The 10,880-nt window shown below is 27.7% G+C and overlaps 1 long non-coding RNA gene across 1 annotated transcript; it reads right to left on the reverse strand.

The window, feature by feature from the left end:
• Positions 1–1,485: 1,485 nt before the first annotated feature.
• LOC133037915 (uncharacterized) lies at positions 1,486–10,619 on the reverse strand. The gene is made up of 3 exons (XR_009687899.1): positions 10,169–10,619; positions 7,477–7,702; positions 1,486–1,604 (listed from the first exon to the last, which is right to left on the reverse strand). It is a non-coding gene; the product is annotated as an uncharacterized LOC133037915 (long non-coding RNA).
• Between the last annotated feature and the right edge of the window lie 261 nt (positions 10,620–10,880).

The raw sequence follows: 10,880 nt of genomic DNA on the forward strand, positions 1-10,880 counted from the left end.
CCTTTCGGCCAATGTGTGCCAATTTCTAGTGTTAGGGTCTTTGACCTGTTTCAAAATCTATAAATTTCCCGACGTATATACCCACAAATTTCTCGATATTTGGCCTTGTGGGATTCTTTCAAATGTCATGTTTAGCTTATGGTTTCTTAAAGGTCGTTCGTTATACCCACACTTTTCAAGCTCAAACGTGAGGATGGTGTATTAGAGTTAGTCCTACATTGCTAATCTGTGTAAATAAATTGTCATATATAAGATGAATGAGTTACTCCTCCCATTGTCAATTAATTTTGCGATGGAACATCATTCATCTTATCCTAAATTCTAACAATGTAAAAGTAAACTCTTCTACATTTTTTTATATATATGAAAAAACCCCAAATAAATAACGTATGCAAAACTTATTTATTCTTTCTTCTTCCGAATTTGCTAAATAGTAGCGTTCGAAACACAATTTGAATGGTTTGATTGTGTATTTAGTATTATTTGGACACGTTGAGAAATCAAAAATTGTTCACCCATGTATAATTTTTTTTAAACAACAACCCATATATAAATTATGAGTGTGTTTATATTATTACTTATCTAAAATGTAATATTGAAAAGGAAAAAAAGTATTTTGTCAAACGCTAGGATCTTGATCTGAAAGTTTTTTTTTTTTTGTTTTTTTTGAAAGGATTCTGAAAAGGTTAATTATATTTATAATATTTTTTGAAGAGATGAAAAATACATTAAAATCTAAAATATAGTAAAGCTCAAATAATAGATTCATGGTACTACATTTGTTTTCGTGAATAGGATAGGAGGTTTCAATTCAAACTCTTTTTTTTCTCTCTCTCTCTTAATTTAATAGAAAAAATTAATGGATTAAGACACATATTAAAAGTGACACACAAGAAAATAAATGGTACGAAAAGAATATAAAAAGAAGTCAAATGTTATTATTATGAGAGAAAAATCTAAAAATCAGCTTAAAAAAAAAAGTAATTTAATATGAGTTTGAGAGGGCGAGAAAGAATGAGGTGAACGTAAGCGCTTACGCCACAAGAATGAAGCTAAGGTGGCTGAAGCTCAACTCAAGGGAAGAGCAGCAGCAAATTAAAGTGCAGCTGAATTTGGTATTTTCTTGTGGCCAAGCCAAACCCATTTTGGCTACTTACCAAATTCATTCTTTTGGGCCCTCAATTAATGCCTACCCCGGTTGTGCGTGGGACAAAATAATATGGGCTATTTGCAAAAATATGAAAAAATAAATACAAGTTATGATATATATGGCATAAAAACTTAAGTGTACAAAATATGGCATTTATTTCAAAGAAAACTTAAAATATGGGAAAAATTATTACATACAAAGAGAAATGCCATAAAAAAACTTTAAAATTGTATTTTTTTAAAAAAATAAAATAAAATACTGGAATAAAAAAATGATGTCAACTGAACATTCTTTTTATTATATTTTTTATAAAAACTGAAATAATATTAAAATAATTTTATTAAGACAATATTTTAATAAACTAATTAATTCTATATAATCAAAAACGAGTTTCTTAATAAAAGAACAAATACAAAAACTAAAACTTATATAAATTTTACATCCTTCTTAGAAGCTCTAAGACTTGACTATTAGAATATTTTATTTATGGAAATGATTTTCTATTTAAGGAAATAAATAAATAATTGATTTTCTGTTAAATGAATATTTTATATTCATTGAATCTGGACAAAATCAATTATGTAATATTCTATATATGGTCAGATTTCTATATTCATTACCTGATTTGATTTCCTGAATTAATTGTCAAAATATTCTGACAATTAATGTGGCGCAGATACTGATGGAGTATCTCACCTATAAATATAGGGTCTCGGTCCCCGAGCTCCTTACTCATTCTGTTCATAACAGCAAATTCCATCTAAAGAGAGTTGAGAGAGCGAGGAAGCCCGATTACCCATGGTAGTCAATTTCCTTTGCAGATCAAAGCTTATGTGGGTTTGAAGCTCAAGATTCAATGGCTGGAGGTATTTCGATCCTTATTCATAGTGTATATATGTTTGATTAATTCCGCACTTAATACTTAAACATATACATTTCAGTTTATAATATTCTTTTATATCTTTATGAGTGACATCATTTGTAGTAAAGACCTCTTAATGTGTCTAAATCAAGTTTCAATAGAATCTTGGAACATAAAGGTCTTTGCCAATTTTAAAACAAAGCCACTACTATATTGCTTGTTCCTTAAACTTCTAAATGTGAGAACTTATCTTGTCTGTGGATAAGATTTGCTCACAGTTACTGACTTTCTTAGGTTTATTTGTAAACCTTGCAAGAAATTTATGAATGTGGAATAACAATCTAAAATAATCCACTATGTGTTAATAATCACATTAACTATATTAGAATGAATTCATACACAATAAATTAAAATTTATTGGTGATAATAAAGTGTGATTTATTTTTCTTAATTATACAGTAAAAACTGTATATGCTAGATGAAATTATCAGAATAAATTTTGAAAATTTCTACTGTTATGGAAGAAATTTTCTACTAGTATGGAAGAAATTTATGAATAGTGATGTAATAAAATTACATATATAGTTTTGAGGTTTAAATGAATCATGTTTTTACTAATGAATAAACATGCTTAAATATGAAATCTTATTAAACAAAAATTGCCTAATGAATATTATTGGTGAAAAAACTTATGCTTAATTAATGTTCTCCACCCCATTAGGCAACTTTACTAAAGATAAATTTTATTGCTCTTTAAGATATTCATTTCTTCATTCATGACATGTTGTACTACAACTTCAATTCTTTATCATCCTATAATTTAATTTGTGTCTCAAATTAATATTGTAGTTGAAATGTAATCACTAGAAAACATTGATCTTACTGTTCTAATAAGTCATCTTAAGGATGGACCAACAAACTCTTAAAAGAGCAAATAGTTCAATAACATGTTAGTAAATGAAGATCCCCACCATTTACTAACATTTATTCTATTTATGGAGATATGTTCCATAATTTTTGGTGCTATAATGTAGAAGAATTCTTTATTAATAACACATTTCTTATTGTCAGATTGAACTTGCATATCTTTATGAGTGACATCATTTGTAGTAAAGACCTCTTAATGTGTCTAAATCAAGTTTCAATAGAATCTTGGAACATAAAGGTCTTTGCCAATTGATTAATGAATTGAAACGAGCAACAAATGCCAAGGTCTATAATAGAATCATTTATAAAAACAAGTGAGAATGTAAATCTCCTTTGTTATTGATTCTTATTTCAAAATGAACTTCTTAGCAATGAATATTCTTTTATATCTTTATGTTTCTCAATGTTGCCTAATGAATATTATTGGTGAAAAAACTTATGCTTAATTAATGTTCTCCACCCCATCAGGCAATTTTTGTTTAATAAGATTTCATATTTAAGCATGTTTATTCATTAGTAAAAACATGATTCATTTAAACCTCAAAACTATATATGTAATTTTATTACATCACTATTCATAAATTTCTTCCATACTAGTAGAAAATTTCTTCCATAACAGTAGAAATTTTCAAAATTTATTCTGATAATTTCATCTAGCATATACAGTTTTTACTGTATAATTAAGAAAAATAAATCACACTTTATTATCACCAATAAATTTTAATTTATTGTGTATGAATTCATTCTAATATAGTTAATGTGATTATTAACACATAGTGGATTATTTTAGATTGTTATTCCACATTCATAAATTTCTTGCAAGGTTTACAAATAAACCTAAGAAAGTCAGTAACTGTGAGCAAATCTTATCCACAGACAAGATAAGTTCTCACATTTAGAAGTTTAAGGAACAAGCAATATAGTAGTGGCTTTGTTTTAAAATTGGCAAAGACCTTTATGTTCCAAGATTCTATTGAAACTTGATTTAGACACATTAAGAGGTCTTTACTACAAATGATGTCACTCATAAAGATATGCAAGTTCAATCTGACAATAAGAAATGTGTTATTAATAAAGAATTCTTCTACATTATAGCACCAAAAATTATGGAACATATCTCCATAAATAGAATAAATGTTAGTAAATGGTGGGGATCTTCATTACACTAGATTTTACTAACTTTATTTAGAACTTGTGTGAATTTCATTAAGAATATGTATTCCAACAAGTCAAAATCGGTGCATACTAGAATTCTATTATATTAGAAATCATACAAGTCAATTAATTTTGAAGACATGGACTCAAATTTTGCATCTCTTTTTTTACGATTACTCACATAAATAATTTTTCTACAAAAGTATGGATTTATATGTTTCAAAGACATTTAAATCTTAAGTAGAGAAATGGTGCATTTTGCATATTAAGATAGTGAGATCAAATATAAAATGGAGAATACTACATCAAAATTCGTGAGTATGGATAAACTCCCAGTGTATTTGTAAAGTTTCTTTAAAAGCATGGGTTCATTGCCCGATACATATGCTTGGTACACCTAAATTATAGTGTGTAACAGATTTAAGAAACTAAGCATTTTTTGGACATGGGGTGGAGCCTACATAGCAAACTCCAATCTTTCCTAAATCTTTGTCTATTGATACTCAACAATGGGGTGTACATATCGAATCGTGCTCTAACCAAAGTTGTTTCTCAAACATATTTTGAGTTGTGATAAGGTTGAAAACCGACTTGATGACATGTACACATTTTATAAATACCCATATATAGTTAGAGTACAATTGTCAAAGAAAAGATCTGGGCCCTAAACCATAAATGAGCATATTTCATTTGAAAAGCTATAAGGTTTAAGGGTTACATATTTTATTATCCATCTCACAACACTAGAATTGTGGAATTAAGAATTGACTTGATCAGTGGGAGTGATCAATCTAGGAACCTAGTTTCCGAGAAAGATCATTCATATTTTCTCAAACTTCCACCTCAAGTGTTAGATTAATTATGATTCACAACAACCCTTAAGATTAATGGTTATTGAGAATTCATAACTAATCATTAATAATATACAAGTCATTGGTAAAATTCTAATAAGTTATGTTATTTAGTAATTGCTTACAATTTCTAAAATAACATGTTATTGAACTATTTGCTCTTTTAAGAGTTTGTTGGTCCATCCTTAAGATGACTTATTAGAACAGTAAGATCAATGTTTTCTAGTGATTACATTTCAACTACAATATTAATTTGAGACACAAATTAAATTATAGGATGATAAAGAATTGAAGTTGTAGTACAACATGTCATGAATGAAGAAATGAATATCTTAAAGAGCAATAAAATTTATCTTTAGTAAAGTTGCCTAATGGGGTGGAGAACATTAATTAAGCATAAGTTTTTTCACCAATAATATTCATTAGGCAACATTGAGAAACATAAAGATATAAAAGAATATTCATTGCTAAGAAGTTCATTTTGAAATAAGAATCAATAACAAAGGAGATTTACATTCTCACTTGTTTTTATAAATGATTCTATTATAGACCTTGGCATTTGTTGCTCGTTTCAATTCATTAATCAATTCCAAACAGTGAACTAGAGAAGAAGGTATACAGCTGCCATAAAGATTTTTCTCTAATAGTGGTGAACATATGCAAGCTTAAAGTGTCTACCTATAGATTAAAACAAACATCTCACAAATTGGTATTATATCATCTTTTCCTTTAGGTTTGAAAAGAGAATTATGGAAATAATTATATACCAGAAGGTTAGTGGGAGTAATATTTGTTTTATACGTAGACAATATGTTACTTGCAAATGATGATAAAAGTTTTCTATATAAGTTAAAATAATTCATATCTCAAATTATTATTTTGAGATAAGAAATATAAATAATATATATAATTTTAATTAATTAGAGAGTAGCCACAGCATCTCTGATTAAATAAAATTATGTATTATTCATCTGATATAACTTTTATCTTTAAGTGTGATAAATATAACTCGAACCAGCATCTGAAAAATGATGTGGAGTGAGAATAAATTAAAAACATTCATTTGCTTCTATTTTAGAAGCCTAATGTATGCCTAAGAGTCTGAATAAGACTTTGCATTACATTTGTTTCAGGATCGTTAAGTAGTATCAGAATAACTAAAGTTAAGACCACTTTATTTTTCATACAAAGTGATGAGGTATCTTTAAAATACTAAAAATTATATTCATACATATTTTAAGATGAATTGACCATCTGGAAATATAGTTAACCAGTTAGATTCTAACATACTTCACTGGTTGTATTTATTCACGTAAATCAATATTTTATTACGTCCTTAAGATTACCAGTAAGTTATATTGTAGAGAATCTTGATTGTTATTTCCACTATAGAAGTCAGATTCATTTATTGTTTTGAGGATACATCTCGTATGATGTATTATAGAGTTTCATAGTAGGCCTAGAGTTCAGAATTACAGTTTCATTAGGCCATTAAGAAAATTTTGGGATAAATTCAGCTACAATATTTATGGCTAATAACTCTAAGAGTACTGGTCGAAGCTAGCATATCGACATTAAGTATTTAGCCATAAAAAAGGCGTGATAAGTGGTCATTAATCACGCAAACTGAATTGGGTGATCGCATAGATCCTTGACTAAAGGCATGCCGCAACACAAATTCAAGGATCATAAAGTAAATATGGGATTCAGTTAACCCATGTGCAGTTTTTTTTATTTGTACAACCAAAAATTATTTAATGAAACTCTAATTTCGATATTTTCTCATATTTATGTGCACCTTAATTTCATCTGAGAAATTTATCGTAAGAGGACCTGAATAAACATAAGGGTTAGGGTTTATTCGCTTAAGTACATTGCCACATAAAGTACATTGTTATATAGTAAATGTATTGTAATACATGGAAGATAATACTCGATTCATAATGAGGACATGTCGCTATGATTCGTATGTTTATTATATAATGAGGAACGTTGGGTTTGAATATTTTAGTTTAAATGCTGACCAAGTGGGAGAATATTAGAATATTTTATTTATGGAAATGATTTTCTATTTAAGGAAATAAATAAATAATTGATTTTCTGTTAAATGAATATTTTATATTCATTGAATCTGGACAAAATCAATTATGTAATATTCTATATATGGTCAGATTTCTATATTCATTACCTGATTTGATTTCCTGAATTAATTGTCAAAATATTCTGACAATTAATGTGGCGCAGATACTGATGGAGTATCTCACCTATAAATATAGGGTCTCGGTCCCCGAGCTCCTTACTCATTCTGTTCATAACAGCAAATTCCATCTAAAGAGAGTTGAGAGAGCGAGGAAGCCCGATTACCCATGGTAGTCAATTTCCTTTGCAGATCAAAGCTTATGTGGGTTTGAAGCTCAAGATTCAATGGCTGGAGGTATTTCGATCCTTATTCATAGTGTATATATGTTTGATTAATTCCGCACTTAATACTTAAACATATACATTTCAGTTTATATATATAAATGTCTAACATTGACCACCAACCTAGTCACAAGAGTTATTGTCGTGCCAAAAAAGTAGTCGAAATTTGCTAACATTGACGGAAAGTCACTTGAGTTTCTAACGGTGCCAAAAAAAAAGTCGTCAAAATCGGCATCGTTACTGGAAAAAATTATCGAAAAAAATTTCGGAGCTATCGCTGTCACTAGAGTTTGTCAACTTGATGCCAAAGTCGTCACTGGAGTTAGCCATTGGAATCTGTCTCACAGAAACCAATTACATTTATTAGCTAATTACAAATCTGAACAATGAAACCAGTTTTTTAAAACACACAAAAAAAAAAAAAAAAAAAAAAAAAAGAAACACTTAAACTTCAATTACATTTAAAAAAAAAAAAAAAAAAAAAACCTACCATTTAAACACGAAAATCAATTATTTAGTATAGCTAACTAAGAAACTGAACATTAATAAGACACCTACAAAAAACCAGTTTTCTATTAAACAAAACCAGTTTCAAAAACTATAAATAATTAACTAAGAAATTGAACAAACATAAAATACCTAAAAAAAATAATTTCATGCAAATAAACATATAAAATTATGAAAAGATAAATTGAAAAAAAAAATGAACATACATAAAAAAGAAATGACAATATACCAAAGATGAATCCTTAAAACTTGGATCAATTTACTTTCTCCTCAAAGTGAACACTTAAAATCTTTAGCAACGACTTCCATTGCATTTATATTGGAGGAATAAATTTAATTCAAAAAAAACCATAAAAAATAAATCGAAACCAATTTCATCATACAACAACAATGAATATTATGAAAGCAATAGCAAATAAAAATTAATATCGTCACACAACAACATTGAAGATTATGAAACAAAACATAAATGATATACAATAAAAATAATTTAAACTAGTTTCATCAGTTATGAAAACTTACTTAAAAAACCAGTTATGAAAATCAATAAAATAATAAGACATGCCACAAAAGAATTTTTAACAAATCTATATAAAATTAAATCATAGAAACCAGCCATATCAAACAACCTATTAAAAATCTAACACATAAAAACCAGTATTGAATCTAGAAACAAAATAATACAAAAAAAAATTGAAATAAAAAATATACAATAATATCATAAAATGGAGCAACCCCATTATAGTGAAACCAAATTCGAACATGTGAACATGTGAAACCAGTTTCGACCCTATGAAAAATTATCATAAAATTGAAATGTTAAACAATAAAATTATCAGAAACCAGTTTTACCAAACAACCAAATGAAAAAAGAAAAAATACACACACAAAAAAAAAAAATAAATAATACTAATTACAAATATAAGCAAAATAATACACCATGCATAACAAAATACTAATCACAAAATATAATCAAAACCAGTTTCGAACCTAGAAATAAAATCATAAAAAAAAATGAAAATAAAAAATATACAATAATATCATAAAATGGAGCACCTCAAAACATGTAAAACTAGTTTCGAACCTATGAACCCGCTGAAACCAATTTCGAAACTGTGAAACTAGTTTCGAACTTGTTAACCCTATAAAACCAGTTTTGACCATATGAAAAATCATAACAAAAATTTGTGAACTCATACAAAATCATAACAAAAATGAAATGAAAAAAAATCCCAAATCATCAACTAACAATTATTAAAAGTACCAAAAGTCTCACATCATAATGAAGTTATTTGAATACAAATTACCCCTTTTTTCTTTCCTCACTTCATCAGATTATTTGACAAACCAAACAGAGAACAATAATAAAATCAATTTTTACAACAGATAGTTACATATAACATTGATAAAATTTATAAAAATCAACAAGCATAACAAAAATTTATAGTAAAGTTGTATATCATGATACCACCTTAATTTTGAAAGAAAAATATAATACATTGACAAATCTGATTAAAAAAAAGATTGAAACTAATTTTTAAGAAACACCATTAACATAACTCACCAAAAATAAAAATATTAAAACCAATTTGCACAAAAACATATAAGAAGCTAACGTCATCATTAGCTCTCCTAATCAACAGAACCAAATAAGATCAAACGACAATACTTTCCCATTATATAAAGATAGATGTAACAAAACATGACTACAAATATAATCAAACCGTATAGTAAATTTGATCAAGTACAACAACACATATGTATATAATCCAAATTTAATTTAAAAGATGAAACACTTCGTAAAAATAAAAGAAGTAGAGAGTAATGTTTGCCTTCTAACTATTCTGATTGCTAAATCTGTAAAATCAGTTTCCATCATATAAAAAAATATGATAAACTTAAAATAAAAAATAGTTGAGAATAAGATTAGTTCCTTCTGCTGCCAACATAAGACAAGTGGAGATTGTTTCTTCTCAACATGGAAGCTCATCTTGACTCTCACAAAAATTACCAAACACTCATATAGATCTTGACTCTCACAAAAATTATAAAATAATATCCATATAGATCTTCTATTTTTTAAAACGAAAGAAAGAAAAAGATATGCCATTCACCAAACTGATATTGTAATTTTTTAGGCACAAAAATTAAAGCAATACCCATATATAGATCTTTCATTTCTTTAAGAAGAAAGAAAAAAAAAATCTGCCATTCAAACAACACAACTAGGGGATGAAGAGTACAAAATGAGCATGGAATCTACAAAATCAATTCGAAAAGAAAGATGAAGCTCACCTCAGAATATGTACGAGTTCGGGACCAAGCGGTTGAGCTCCAATTACGGTGCAGATTTAGATCTCCAACGGCCATGGAATCTATTCGAGTCTTTGGGGTTTTGTTGGTAGAGATCTCATATTTAGGGTCCATTTGAGTCGTCGGTCGCCGAATGTGTGGGTTGCCGCCGCCGGTCGCCGACTGTGTGGGTCGTCGCCGCCGATCGCTGGATGTGTTGCTGGTGAATAGATTTGGGTAGGTAGACTGTTAAGGAGTGAGGAAGTACAATGCTTGAATGGAGGAGAAGAAATAGCTTTCAATTTTGTGTAATAATGTATCTAAACATTAAATATGGGATTTAAAATTAAGTTTGCACATATATGACATAAAAAATACCATAAAACAATTTAAAAATCAAAAGATGCCATAAAAAATGGACAAACATAAAACTGCCATATTTTTCATAAAAAGTTTTAAAAACCCATATCATGTGTAATTTCCTCAAATAATATCCTACCATGTCTCAAATAAATTCACACTTATTGAAAGTTCCTATTTCTCCTGGTAATATTTTTTAATTTTTTATATTTAAAATTAAAAAAAATAAAAATATTTTTCAAAATTATATTCTATAAAAAAAGTTTTACTTTTCAATTTTTTAATTCAGAATAAAAATTTAAAAACTTTGAAAACAAAAAAAAAATCATTTTCAAAAAATTTTTAAACAAGTTTT

Source organism: Cannabis sativa, chromosome 5, assembly GCF_029168945.1.
Source record: "Cannabis sativa cultivar Pink pepper isolate KNU-18-1 chromosome 5, ASM2916894v1, whole genome shotgun sequence".
Taxonomy (NCBI): domain Eukaryota; kingdom Viridiplantae; phylum Streptophyta; class Magnoliopsida; order Rosales; family Cannabaceae; genus Cannabis; species Cannabis sativa.